Genomic DNA, 12212 nt, shown 5'->3' with positions numbered 1-12212 from the left:
AAAGAATATGACTCAATCTCTATGATACATCCTTAGAAGGAATAAGGATCAATTTATCCTAGAGCACCAGGGTTCACATCAAGCTTTATGAAATGACTGATAATCACATTTCTTCTTTCAAATATAAAATTCACACGGATTGTCACCTTAAATGAGAAAGGCATGAAAAGCACTTATGTGCTGATCTAATATTAGAAATTACTCCGTAAGTATTATTTCTCTTGAGTGTCCTTTCTGCTTTGAAAGTTTATTTCCCTAATGAAACAAAAATACTTTATTTCTTTATAATAATTTCATTTCATGTAAATTTATGAAGGCTGTATAAATCTTGGTTAGAACAAATGTGAAGTTTGTTTGAATAGCTGATAATGACCAGTGAGAACAAAAGACAAGGGTAGCATCATCAGCGGAGAAGGCAATGGCAAGCCACTCCAGTACCCTTGCCTAGAAAATCGCATGGACAGAGGAGTCTGGTGGGCTGCAGTCCATGGGGTCACTACTAGTCGGACACGACTGAGCAACTTCACTTTTACTTTTCACTTTCACACATTGGAGAAGGAAATGGCAACCCACTCCAGTGTTCTTGCCTGGAGAAGCCCAGGGATGGCGGAGCCTGGTCGGCTGCCGTCTCTGGGGTCGCATAGAGTCGGACACGACTGAAGCGACTTAGCAGCAGCAGCAGCAGCATCAGCAGAGAAGACAAAAGCATTTCTAAACCACCCATTACATTAACACAAATAACTAAGGTCTTTAATGTGATATTTTTGAAAAATATTTTTATATCCAAGAAAGTTTAAACAGAATTCAAATCTACTTTGATTCTGTTTATTCTGAATTTTGATTAAGAATGTTTTCTGCAGAAAGAACAATGCTCAGTTTCTCTGCTTTAGTAAACTGTATAATAAAATATGAAACACACTAAAGAAAAGAAAAGCAGGAAACTTAATATGTCACTTTTAGTCACATATTCGTTATGTGAAAGTAAACAACATCAATTCCAAGTATATTCCAAACTTTTAAGAGAAGTGGGCAGGTGAAGGAATAAGAGAATATAAAAAATGACACTGCTTCTATGATGTGGGTTTATATCTTAATTTTTCATTCTATACAGCAAATGAGACAAATTGAGACTTTCATCTGGTTTGCCAGAGTGGCTCTCATGAGTACTAACATCTTAGGTTAGTATTTTCATAAACTTTTTCCTCATTTCTTCCAAGAATCTTAAATAACATTAAAAACCACATAACATGACGCAGCTGCTTCAGAAAAAAGTTTGGCAGTTCATCAAAACGTTAAACACAGAGCCGCCATATAACCTAGCAATTCCATCTTAGCTATATACCAAGGAGAATTGAAAACATGTACACACAAAATCTTGTACACAAATGTTCAAAGCAGCATCATCTCTCAGTCAAAAAGTGGAAACAACCCAAACATCCATCAACTGATGAATAGATAAACCAAATGTGCTATATCCTTATAATGGAATTATTCAGCCCAGAACAGCTACAAAGTACTGATATGGATGAAGCACAGGCTGGAATCAAGATTGCCGGGAGAAATATCAATAACCTCAGATATTCAGATGACACCACCCTTATGGCAGAAAGCAAAGAAGAAGTAAAGAGCCTCTTGATGAAAATGAAAGAGGAGAGTGAAAAAGTTGGCTTAAAACTCAACATTCAAAAAACTAAGATCAAGGCATCTGGTCCCATCACTTCATGGCAAATAGATGGTGAAACGATGCAAACAGTGACAGACTTTATTTTGGGGGGCTCTAAAATCACTGCATATGGTGACTGCAGCCATGAAATTAAAAGATGCTTGCTCCTTGGAAGAAAAGCTATGACCAACCTAGACAGTATATTAAAAAGCAGAGACATTACTTTGCCGGCAAAAGTCCCTCTAGTCAAAGCTATGGTTTTTCCAATAGTCACGTATGGATGTGAGAGTTGGACCATAAAGAAACCTGAGCACCAAAGAACTGATGTTTTTGAACTGTTATGTTGGAGAAGACTCTTGAGAGTCCCCTGGACTGCAAGGAGACCCAACCAGTCAATCCTAGAGGAAATCAGTCCTGAATTGGAAGGACTGATGTTGAAGCTCCAATACTTTGGACACCTGATGCGAAGAACTGACTCGCTAGAAAAGACACTGATGCTGGGAAAGACTGAAGGCAGGAGGAGAAGGATAAGATGGTAGGATGATATCACTGACTCAATGGGCATGCGATTGAAAAAGCTCTGGGGGTTGGTGATGGACAGGGAAGCCTGGCGGGCTGCAGTCCATGGGGTCGCAAAGAGTCAGATACGACTGAGCACCTGAACTGAACTGAACTGATACGCCACGTCACAAGTAAACTCTGAAAATATACTATGTGAGGAAGGAAACAGACACATAAGGCAATATATCATATGACTCTTCTTTATATGAATTGCTCAGAAAAGCCAAATCCACAGAGATAAAAACAGAGGTATGGCTGCCAGGGGCTAGGAGAAGGGAGAAAATTTAAGGGGGTGTCCTTTGAGTGTGACAAAAAACTTCTGGCACCAGATAATGGTGATAGCTGCATGACAATGAAAGTAGTCAAAGCCACTGAAACTTTTATGTTCTGTGAATTACATTTTAACAAATCAAAGAAACCCTACAAAACAGAAAACATATGTTAACACCTTATCAGAGAAAGTTACCTCCCCATAATAAACAGTGATCTTTTAGTATCCCTTTAAAAACCTTATTGTTAAGGACATTAGGAACATTTTCAAAAGTAAACCTTTTCCTACAATGCTCAATAATCTTTTCTATTTGTCAGGAGTTCACATAAAATTCTTACCACCAGCTTTGCAATGCTTAATCTGCCATGGTAGAAACTGATTTTGTATGGTATCTAAACAATTCAAGTGAATTTTAAAATGGGCAGAATGTTTTATTAAATTTGGCTTACCAATATCATATGTTGAATTTTAGTAAAGGGGAGGAACATGTTTATTTCTAATGAAGAAGATCAGCAAAGGATGAAAAACTTTACATAGCAAAATTTACCTGGTCTCCTTGAGTTCTCATGAACCTGTCTCTGACATTCATTTTTTAAAAATTTTGATGTTCAATAAAGACTACATCAAATAAAGGTCATGCCAAGTGCAATGTTGTTGTTGTTTAGTTACTCAGTTGTGTCCGACACTTTGTGACCCCATGGACTGCAGCCCGCCAGGCTCCTCTGTCCATGGAATTCTCCAGGTAAGAATACTGGAGTGGGCTGCCATGTCCTTCTCCAGGAGATCTTCCCAATCCAGGGATCAAACCCAGGTCTCCGCACTGCAGGTGGATTCTTTACAGTCTGAGCCACCAGGGAAGCATAATGCAATCAGTTCAGTTCAGTTGCTCAGTCGTGTCCGACTCTTTGCGACCCCATGAATCACAGCACGCCAGGCCTCCCTGTCCATCACCAACTCCCGGAATTCACTCAAACTCATGTCCATCGAGCTGGTGATGCCATCCAGCCATCTCATTCTCTGTTGTCCCCGTCTCCCCCTACCCCCAATCCCTCCCATCATCAGAGTCTTTTCTAGTGAGTCAACTTGTCGCATGATGTGGCCAAAGTATTGGAGTTTCAGTTTTAGCATCAGTCCTTCCAATGAACACCCAGGATTGATTTCCTTTAGAATGGACTGGTTGGATCTCCTTGCAGTCCAAGGGACTCTCAAGAGTTTTCTCCAGCACCACAGTTCCAAAGCATCAATTCTTCAGCGCTCAGCTTTCTTTACAGTCCAACTCTCAACATCCATACATGACCACGGGAAAAACCATAGCCTTGACTAGACGGACCTTGGTTAGCAAAGTAATGTCTCTGCTCTTTAATATGCTATCTAGGTTGGTCATAACTTTCCTTCCAAGGAGTAAGCGTCTTTTAATTTCATGGCTGCAATCAGCATCTGCAGTGATTTTGGAGCCCAAAAAAATAAAGTCTGACACTGTTTCCACTGTGTCCCCATCTATTTCCCATGAAGTGATGGGACCAGATGCCATGATCTTTGTTTTCTGAATGTTGAGCTTCAAGCCAACCTTTTCACTCTCCTCTTTCACTTTCATCAAAAGGCTTTTGAGCTCCTCTTCACTTTCTGCCATAAGGGTGGTGTCATCTGCATATCTGAGGTTACTGATATTTCTCCCGGCAATCTTGATTCCAGCTTGTGCTTCATCCAGCCTGGCATTTCTCATGATGTACTCTGCATATAAGTTAAATAATCAGGGTAACAATATACAACCTTGATGCACTCCTTTTCCTATCTGGAACCAGTCTGTTGTTCCATGTCCAGTTCTAACTGTTGCTTCCTGACCTGCATACAGGTTTCTCAAGAGGCAGGTCAGGTGGTCTGGTATTCCCATCTCTTTCAGAATGTTCCACAGTTTATTGTGATCCACACAGTCAAAGGCTTTGGTGTAGTCAATGAAGCAGAAATAGATGTTTTTCTGGAACTCTCTTGCTTTCTCCATGATCCAGCAGATGTTGGCAATTTGATCTCTGGTGCCTCTGCCTTTTCTAAAATCTGCTTGAACATCTGGGAGTTCACGGCTCACATATTTCTGAAGCCTGGCTTGGAGAATTTTGAGCATGACTTTACTAGCGTGTGAGATGAGTGCAATTGTGCGGTAGTTTGAGCATTCTTTGGCATTCCCTTTCTTTGGGATTGGAATGAAGACTGACCTTTTCCAGTCCTGTGGGCACTGATGAGTTTTCCAAATTTGCTGGCATAACCCCATTAATTTATCCTACTTCAATTATGATAGAAAATACTACTTCTGCCGAACCTAATTTGTTGTTTTTGTTTAGTTGCTAAATTATGTATGACTCTTGTGACTTCATGGACTACAGCCTTCCAGGATCCTCTCTCCATGTGATTTTCCAGGCAAGAATACTACAGTGCGTTGCCATTTCCTTCTCCAGGGGATCTGCCCGACCCAGGGATCAAACCCCAGTCTCCTGCATTGGCAGGTGGACTCTTTACCACTGAGCCACAAAGGAAGCCCCAAACCTGACTTCAGTTCAGTTCAGTTCAGTTTAGTCGCTCAGTTGTGTCCGACTCTCCGCGACCCCATGAATCACAGCACGCCAGGCCTCCCTGTCCATAACCAACTCCCGGAGTTCACTCAAACTCATATCCACAGAGTCGGTGATGCCATCCAGCCATCTCATTCTCTGTCGTCCCCTTCTCCTCCTGCCCCCAACCCTTCCCAGCATCAGAGTCTTTTCCAGTGAGTCAACTCGTCGCATGAGGTGGCCAAAGTATTGCAGTTTCAGCTTCAGCATCAGTCCTTCCAATGAACACCCAGGATCGATCTCTCTTAGAATGGACTGGTTGGATCTCCTTGCGGTACAAGGGACTCTCAAGAGTCTTCTCCAGCACCTTAGGCAAGGTCAAATTCAGTTGCCTACATAATAATTTTCCCAATGTCCATTTACAGTCTTCCTGTTTGCTCTTAATGGGGCTTGAATAGAGTAGGCTCTAGATCTATATGAATTAATTATGTAAATTAGCACACTAAATGACAGTTTCAACTTAAAGAAATAATATCTATTTGGGGCTTACGCAAACCAGGCAATGAACTAGAGACTTTATATATTTTCCTCATTTCAGCTTCATAATACCTACAGAGAGGCTAAATAACTTCCCTAAGGTTCCAACACTAAAGACAAGATTCAAACCAAAGTCTAACAAACATACAATCATTTTTTGCTGAAACATTTCAAGTATGGGTTACAAAGGAATATAATTTCAGTTTAATAAACATTCATTTTTCTCAAGAGTGTAAACACCCTTGAATACAACTAAATATTTTGGTAATAAGAAACAAAAAGAGTGCTTGAAAAGAACATTATTGAGGTATCTGGGGAACACACCATGTGCTGGGCTGGCTATTTTAATGCATGAACACTTAACTATTACAACAATCCTGGGAAGTTAATATTGATACTTAAGAGGAAACGGAAGTTTAGAAGGTGCGAGAAAGTCCAAGGTTACAGAAGTTGCAAGGTATATAGCTGGGATTAGAAATCAAACTCAATCGGTCCATAAATATGTACTGAGTGTTTACTATGTACTTGGGCTATTACGAGGCACTTAGAATAGAATATTAGAGATCCCCGACAAACAGCTCAAGGGCTTCCCAGGTAGCTCAACGGTAAAGACTCCTCCTGCGAGGCAGGAGCCACAGGAGACATGGGTTCAATCCCTGCGTCGGGAAGATTCCCCTGGAGAAGCAAATGGCAATCCACTCCAGTATTCTTGCCGGGATAATCCCATGGATAGAGGAGCCTCGCAAGCTGTAGTCCATGGGGTCATAAAGAGTCAAACACAACTGAGCACACACATACAGCTCAACCCAAACCCATCTTCTTTTCGCTCAGGCAGTAAATCATTGTGAAACTGAAAACTCTCTATAGATTTTTCTTGTAATAGCTTTGTTTTACATGATTATTCATGCTTTCGTTATATATGTTAAATACCTCCCCTAAAGCACAAAGTTGATTGCCATAAAAACTGAATAACCCTCCAGTAGTAAATGTGAAAACATAAGCAATTCTGTCCTCCTGCATGATTTTGAGCATATTGCTAGATAGAGAACACCCCTTTGGAAAATACACTTTCTATGTTCTGAAGGATGATTTAAACCATTAAGCATTTTACAAAGCTTTTGAAGTCTGTCAGATTTTAAATGACAACAGTGAAATTTCAAAGAGAACCGGAGAAGTCAGCACCAAAGCTAGTTTAACATTAATAATAAGTGATCTAATAAATAGGTCTATGTTTGCCCAGTCAGGTTTTGTGTATTATGTCAGTTGGAAAGCCGGAAGGAAACTGGTTTTAACTCCCATACAACCTGTATCATGACAACATCATTTTATCAGAAATGTAGCTGATATCAGCATAAACACTGAGACAGTTTAAATTTAAAACTGATTTTTCTTTCCCAACTATTTTCATAATCATTCGTGGTAAAGAACTGAGGTGACTTAAAAAAAAAAAAAAAAAGAGTAATTAACATTTATTGAGACCCTTCTATTTGTCAGATACGACATGATTTTTTCATTTATTTCTCACAACCACCTTGTAAGATATTAACCTTTTAGAGAAAGAAACAGAAGCTTTGAGAAATAAAGTACCTTTTCTAAGGTCACCTAGCTAACAAATAGGCAGAGCCAAGGTTCAGACTCTTAGGTCCATTATTATAATGCTCCATGGCACTACCTGTCAGTTTCTTAATTTATTTAACTATGATAATAACAGAGAAAGCAGAGTAAAATAATGATTTCGATTATGAACTGTTTTAGTACCTCAAAAGTACTATAGAGTGATGTTGACCTTTTAAAAATTCCTAGGACAGTCACTGCAAAAGAGAATATACAAATACCTTCAAGGGGGTCCAGTGGTTAAGACTCTACACTTCCAATGCAGTGGGCACAGGTCTGATCCCCAGTTGGGGAACTAGGGTCCCACATGCCACGAGACATGGCCAAAAAGTTAAAAAAAAAAAAAAAAACACCTTCCATTTAAAATAGGCTTTCAAGTAGGGAAAAAAGCAACAAACAAGTTTGAAAAATGCTGAACTTCACTGGTAACAGAAAGTACGACAGTACCTGGAGCCTGGAATGTCTGGGTTTGAATCCCAGCTCTTCACTTCCTAGCCTAGTCATGGGATTTTGAGCATGTCATTTCACCACTCTGGGTGTCAGTCTTCTCATCTGTTAAGAAAGGGAAAAAAAAAGGAAATAACTGCAGAAGACAGACTTCTTATAAAGATTAGAACAATTAATACATCTGGGGTTCTTAGAACAGAGCCTTAAAATAGTAAGTGCTTGATACAGGTTAAGTTATTAGTAATAAAATAATGTCCCTGAGTCTCTATTAAGCTGATAAAAGTTGATGTTCATTATACATCGCCAAGCAGTCGAGGGATATTTATAGAATGCAGTTTCCCAAACTTATATGATAGAACCCACTTTTCACAGACCATTCTTCAAAAAGACTGGTTAATGTTTTTTAAAATTAAAACAAAACAAACAAAAAGTACCCTGAGAAACAATAAAGAATTCCATCACTAAAATTAAATCTGTTTAAAAAAATAGCAAGGTTAATGATTCCCAGGTGAACACAAAGCGGTGCTGGAAGGTTGGTGTGTCGTAAGAGCGCCTGGGAAGCTCCACACTCCTGCCCCCATACCTTGCTCTATACATCGCTTCCATCTGGATGTTCCTATGCTGTATCTTTAATTTGTTGTTGTTTAGATGTTCAGCCATGTCTGACTCTTTGTGACCCCATGGACTGCAAACAGCCAGGCTCCTCTGTCCATGGGATTACCCAGGCAAGAATAATGGAGTGGGTTGTCATTTTCTTCTCCAGGGGATCCTCCCAACCCAGTGATCAAACCTGCATCTCCTGCAAGTCTCCTGCATTGCAGGCAAAATCTTTACCACTATGCCACCAAGCCAGTAATATCTTTACAGATTGTAGCATATGGGTTTGGTGACTGGAACCGGTACATGTAGTAGAACAGAACATCGTTTTACTTTCCATTCTCATAACCTTCAGTGGCTTCAATTGATCATGTCTCATCACAGTAGTCATTCAATTATCTACAATATTGTGTGGAAACTATTCGTCCTTATCCAGTCTACAGCCATTTGAATAAAGACATGTATGGTTTCCATTATCAAGACATATCTATCTAAGTCTCACATCTGTTGTATAGACTTGAAGTCAATATTCAAATCATGGTGTTTTTCCATTTGGTATTTATTGTGTCCATTTGGCAAATTCAGTCATTACCAGGCTTCCCTGGTGGCTCAGTGGTAAAGAATCAACCTGCCAATGCAGAAGACACAGTTTCAATCCCTGGGTCAGGAAGATCCCCTGGAGAAGGAAATGATAACCTGACTCCAGTATTCTTGCCTGGGAATCCCCATGGATGTGAGAATTGGACCATAAAGAAAGCTGAACACCGAAAAGTTGATGCTTTTGGACTGTGGTGTTGGAGAAGACTCTTGAGAGTCCCTTGGACTGCCTTGACAAGGCGATCAAGCCAGTCAATCCTAAAGGAAATCAGTCCAGAATATTCATTGGAAGGACTGATGCTGAAGTTGAGAGGTAAAACCCTTAAGAGTTTTGCAACTTTATGAATTGATACATTTTCAAAATTCCAAAAATAGATATTTAAGGAATTCCCTGGTGGCCCAATGGTTAGGACTTGGCGCTTTCAATTCTGTGGCCCGAGTTCAATCCCTGCTCAGGGAACCAAGATCCCACAAGTCATACAGTGCAGCCAAAAAAAAAAAAGGACATTTAATATGTAGCATTTCAGGTTATATTTATAACTTAAATATGGATTAACTATTGCTACATTACTAAATTCACATGCCTCAAAAGAAATCAAGAACTCTACATATTGCTATTTGTGACCTCCTTTTGTGATTCAGAAACTGTTACATTCCTCAACCTGGTGCCCACTGTGCAAAGGTCTGAAGACCTAATGATTTCTCATTTCGATTTGAACTTAGGCTTATCTCTACCCATATACAAACCCCTCAGAGACAAGTTTGTCAAGGTCAAAAAATCAAGTGAACACCAATCGATTCCACCCCTGCCTTCCTCCTTTCCCAAGGCTAAGCTTTGCCACAAAAGAAAACAATCCCATGCTAGGGTTCTTTATGACATTCTGAGCAAAGGCCACAGACAGCTAAACATTGCCAAGTAGACCTGAAAACAATGAAGTCATCGAGCTTTGTGCATAACCCAGAATTTCAATCTGTCAGCATCAAGGCATTTTCCCAGAAAATTAATAAAAATTTTGAGATTCGCTAAGCCCACCATGTTCTTATTATCCGAGATGTAAGCCCCTTCAATCAACCCCTCTTTCCTGCTGCACTCTGATCTCATTCCTACTCTGTACCCTGTTTGACCGTCACACGCCTCCCATAGCTATACTTCTTAATAACCCTTTCCACCGTTTCACCGCAAACAAATACCCTAAACCCCAACCAACTTAAATTGGTTGCCAGCAGTCTTGTTCTCGAAACTAATCTGGGTGCTAGCTAATCTCTCCCCACTCAGCAAGCGTGAAGCATGGCAGTTACGCCTTATTCACCGTCACAGTTCTTTATCCTCAAACGAAAGTGCATCTTCTGAGGGCTAGGTCATCTGTTGGGTCTCTCCCTGCCATTGCCTGTCCTCCTGGTGACTCTTCCACAATCACTTAACAGCTCTGGAACACGGTTCAGTGTCTTTCCACCCCTTGCTCTGCCACCATTCTGAGCAACTCACTTCCTGTTTAGCTGACTCCTATAAAATTTTAGCTCTACAGTTTCCTTATCTCCTCCAACTCCAGGAATCTTTACCATCTCTCCACTTCAGAAACCCATAGCCAGATCTCACCTTCAGTCATACCAGCAAGTGCTTCTCCTATTTCATCTTAAATTCCAGTATCCACGTCTCAACCACTACTGCAGAAGCTCCTTCCTGGTTTCATTTGTTTCCTCCTCTGCCTATCCTCAGTGGCCCAGAACTTCAAATGTTCATACTACTGAAATTTCTTGCATCCTGTGTCTGCTACACTGGGCTGTGAAACTCAAACTAAAATCAGTCCAATTGCTCAGCTTGTCCACTTAAACCCTCAGGCTGGTGAGGCCTGAGAGACAGGGGGGAAGAATCTGACAACTAAATATACCAGAGCCATGAAAAATTATTGCAATTCTTCTAAGTAATAATCCAATTCAGTTAGCCCTCTCATTTTTCTCAATGGCCTTCTCGAAATTCTCCCTTTCTGCATTTCCCTAGTGGTCCAGTAGTTAAGAATCCACCTTGCAATCCAAGAGACACTGGTTCGACCTCTGGTCTAGGAACTAAGATCCCACATGCCTTGGGGCAACTAAGCCCGTATACCATAACTACTGAGCCTGTGACCTGTTTAACTGGAGAGAAGCCTGCACACCACAACTAGAAACACCCTCATGTCAGGACTCAGACACACCACAGCCAAATAAATAATTAAACATTAAAAAAAAGAAATTCTCCCTTTTCCCTCCAACTCTCTACTACAATCATCATCCCCTATAATCTCGGCTGATGAGGTGATCCCCCCCACTTCATGAAAAATTAATCAAGTGTATTGATGCCCCAAATTCCTTACTCTTCTCCATCTGCACCATCCTGTCTTCCTTTATCCCTACTGTGGTAGAAACAATATTCCTATTGCCACTCAAACCTCACTCTATTCTCTCCATGCATAAAGACAACGTTCAGTCAATCTCACATACCTCCTTCCTGTGTCATGAACTTCTCCCTTCCTTCTTCACTGAAATTGTTCCACAGAAGATGATCAATCAGCTACTTGTTGCTCTGTCCTTATTGAAGCCAAACTATTTTCTACATTTGTCACTGCTGACCATTCTTTTCCTAAAACTTCTCAGTCTTCATTTAATGACATCTACTGAAAACCTACTGTATGATAAGAATTGGGGATAAAATGATGAACATGACAATCTTAGCCCTCAAGAAACTTAAAATCGAGTTGGGGAAGCTTCTACGTAATTCATATTCTTCTCTCAACCTCTCACATCACCCCTTACTTTCTCTATTCAGCCCATAGAAGTTTACACTTCCCCCATGATTCCCCTCTATGCTCATCTCACATCCATCCCAGGATTACTATATTTATGTTACCTACTCACTAATGATGACAAAATTTATATCTCTAGCTGAAAATTCTGTCCTGAGTTCTAGAACCAGGATTTCATTGGTTTTATTCTCTATGAAAAGATATTGGTACTTGTATATTTCACTATCTTGATAACATTCTTTGATAACCAAAGTTTTCAATTTTGATGAAATCCAACTTACCTATTTTTTCTTTGACTACTTGGGCTTTTTGTATCCTATTTAAGGAACCTCTGCCTAATCTAAGATCATAAATATCTGCACCTACATTTTTTTCTAAGATTTTTTTTTATAGTTTCAGCTCTTTTAATTAGTTCTTTAATCCACTGAAACCATCACTTTTGAAAGCTAAGAATTTTAATGGCAGTATCTGAAAGTTAAGAGTAAAAAGAGTTTCTTTAATTCTAAAACCATGGCTTTAAATAGCACAGCCCAAGGCAAGAAAATTGCTGGCAGACTTTATATGTAAGTGAAGTGAAGTGAAAGTTGCTCAGTCATGTCCGA

The 12212-nt window shown here is 40.0% G+C and overlaps 1 protein-coding gene across 6 annotated transcripts in view; it reads right to left on the bottom strand.

Moving 5' to 3' along the window:
- Positions 1-12212, bottom strand: part of SHLD2 (shieldin complex subunit 2) — a 113035-nt gene that overhangs the window by 72871 nt on the left and 27952 nt on the right. For 3 of the 6 annotated variants that reach the window (XM_055425282.2, XM_055425283.2, XM_088842080.1), the window contains one exon: positions 7637-7741. The exons of 2 other annotated variants lie outside the window; for them this stretch is intronic. The gene's annotated coding sequence lies outside the window, so the exon portion shown is untranslated. Of the gene's footprint in view, positions 1-7636; positions 7742-11308; positions 12054-12212 lie in introns of those variants that run through there. One more of the 6 variants, XM_055425284.2, reaches the window with a different exon arrangement.

This window comes from Moschus berezovskii, chromosome 12, assembly GCF_049115385.1.
Source record: "Moschus berezovskii isolate FMDL1 chromosome 12, NW_MosBer_1.0, whole genome shotgun sequence".
In the NCBI taxonomy this organism is placed as follows: Eukaryota; Metazoa; Chordata; class Mammalia; order Artiodactyla; family Moschidae; genus Moschus; species Moschus berezovskii.
Note: the sequence above shows the minus strand (reverse complement) of the source record. Positions and strands in the feature narration are given on the sequence as shown.